This window comes from Octopus bimaculoides, chromosome 10, assembly GCF_046866305.1.
Source record: "Octopus bimaculoides isolate indiv1 chromosome 10, ASM4686630v1, whole genome shotgun sequence".
NCBI lineage: Eukaryota > Metazoa > Mollusca > Cephalopoda > Octopoda > Octopodidae > Octopus > Octopus bimaculoides.
In genome coordinates, this window is record NC_142937.1 from 60,336,448 (window position 1) to 60,339,163 (window position 2,716).

At 34.8% G+C, this 2,716-nt stretch overlaps 1 long non-coding RNA gene across 1 annotated transcript; it reads right to left on the reverse strand.

Moving 5' to 3' along the window:
* Nucleotides 1-763: 763 nt before the first annotated feature.
* LOC149133748 (uncharacterized) lies at nucleotides 764-1,471 on the reverse strand. Its single transcript, XR_016243298.1, has 2 exons — nucleotides 1,369-1,471; nucleotides 764-1,263 (listed from the first exon to the last, which is right to left on the reverse strand). It is a non-coding gene; the product is annotated as an uncharacterized LOC149133748 (long non-coding RNA).
* Nucleotides 1,472-2,716: the final 1,245 nt, after the last annotated feature.

The following is a 2,716-nucleotide window of genomic DNA, read 5'->3' on the forward strand; positions in this document are numbered from 1 at the left end:
GGGTATCGAACTCACGATCTTACGATTGTGAGTTGAATACCTCAACCACTAAGCGACGCGCGTTTACTCCACAACCCTTACACATAAACATACGATCGTTTCAACAATAAAAAAAAAATTCCCTCACAGTGTGACAAACTCTTAACTCGATTTGTCAATACCAATTCATACCCCAAATATTCAAGACCTCTTTAAGTAATAATACAAAACTCTGGCAAACAAACTCTCCTTTATGTCGTTACGCCAATGCAGTAAATGAGAATTGAATTTCCGGAATGGGCTATGCAAGGATCCTTCCTTTTACCGACTCTTTTTGATCAATGCCTACCAAACCTTTCACACTTCTACAAAACAGCCTCTATGTTGATGGCATCATGGTCACTCCTTCCACTTTTCTCTAGACAAAAATTCATAATTACTCTAACCATACATGAACAATGTATATCAGCAATCTCTCTTCAAGTATCCAGTTCGAAGAAGAAATTAGCAAACCAGCGTCTCCTGAAAAACAATAAAGACAGCCTATCATCACATATAACACTGAATACCATTAACACACTACACAGATAGGAAACAGACAAATCAAGAGTTACTTAAACGACTGGTGCGCGTAGGAGACAGAAAAAGAAAAACTCACTCATATACACTTAGAAAACACTTGACGCTTGAGTGTTTGTTGGCAGATCTGTGAATGTGACTGGTTGAGTTGAGGAATAAAAATGTTTCTTAGGCTGCGTGTAGAAGTTACTGAACAACGCCCGCGAACATTTAACAGAATATTTTATTATCGCACATAAAGTCAAACTGCATGGATCTTTTACAAATAACGACAGTAATAATTGTAGACTGGGAGAGATATACTGCTCGAAATTTATGGCTAGCTATTGATACGGCAACACGCGGTTTGCCCAACATAACTAGAAACAATTGTGTTATATTCGTGGCAAAGAAGGTTCTTAGCAATCTGTCTGAGCCGTCTACGTTGGCTGTCTGGAAACAATTGTGTTATATTCGTGGCAACGAAGGTTCTTAATAATCTGTCTGAGCCGTCTACGTTGGCTGTCTGGTGTAGCAAAAATGAAGACACATCGCACTCGGCTGTCTCAACATTCTGCAATTAATTACCGCCAAACGCGACAGAAGATTGCGGAGAAGTAGCGGGTTGAAGAGAATCCCTGATCTACAAGTTACACACGCTATCGAGTAACGTTACTCCAGAGATCCTTCGGGGAATTCCATTTCAGTCGCTTGTACTCCTCCATCCTAATTTATAGTAAAAATATATAAGTATATACAAACAAATGTAACAGCAATGTTGATATCCATATTAGTTTTGCACCAAAATGAAAGAAAAACACGATTTCTTACACAAACATGAAATTACAGTCCAGATACATTAACATGTTATGAATTTCATCTGTTCCCGAGGAGATATGCTATAAGCTTCTCTTTACTGTCTAGCGTCTGATTTGCAATTCGAGAAATATTCATCAAATTCGTTGAGGGATGTAATTATGACGTCATAATCGACGTTTGTTGTTTAACTTATATTTTATTTGTAAAACAATAGATACCGAATATGTAGTGTTGGATTTGCCGACAAAGGTGCATAAAATTTTACTATTATATTCATAACCCGAAAGTGTGTGTACTTTAAGAGTTGATTAAGATCAAATTCTCCTTTCTTCTTTAATCTAGAAGTGAGTACTAGTTTTCTTTGCGATCTTTAAGTTTATAGTTCCCCTTTGAATATATTTCAATTTCAAAACCTTGTGCATTATTTTATGCCTCATACCTTCAGTAATCCAGAATATCATATTCTAACATGGTTTACCGAAATTGTTTTAGCACAATTAAAACTATTCTAGTAACAAACTCGGCTCAATTTTTTTTAATTTTTAGAGCATTTTACAAGATTTCTTTTTAGATGAGTTAGTGAATATTTCTTTTCGTGAATATTTGCAATGAAGATGGTTCATGATTTAAACAATTTTCTTTTAATTCATTAATCAAATTATCAAACTTAACAGTCAAGATTTATTTCAGTTCTTAAAATAATTTCATTCCAATTTATTGTATGTTTTGTGACATTGGCATACATCGCTTGACCTAATTATGATACAATACACATTTCTTTAAGACAATACAAAGATTCTTTTCTTTATAGATCAGCGGTCGAGAACCTACGTCAAGATATCCAAATATATTTAATTTCACACTAACCTACTTACTTATTGATCTAATATCATCATTACCAACCGTAGTTTTTTTTATTATATACGCTGTATGGTCCTTGTTACTGAAAAGCATCAACATTGCAGGAGCTCACAGAAAATATCAATTAATTAATGTATATGGGTTGATATCATAAATATCAAAAGTTATTGGAAAAAACTCTAAAATATTAAGTTTGTACAGTTTTTAAAATATCACATTTAGATAAGTGTATAAATGAAATTCTTACAGCATTCATTAAAGCTAATTACATCAACCGATTCAGTATCGATAAATAATAAAGGCGGGATGCTGTAGGGTACATAGGAGTGGGGCGGTACATTTGGGTCTGCCGTATAATCCTATATAAGCTGTATTGGTAGGTGACACACTCAGGAGCTGTCCCGAGCCGTACATACGCTAGTTACGTCACTAGCAGGCTGAGAAAGTTTGGAACATCTTCAATATTAGATCTAATTAATCAAGACAGACTTGGGATAAA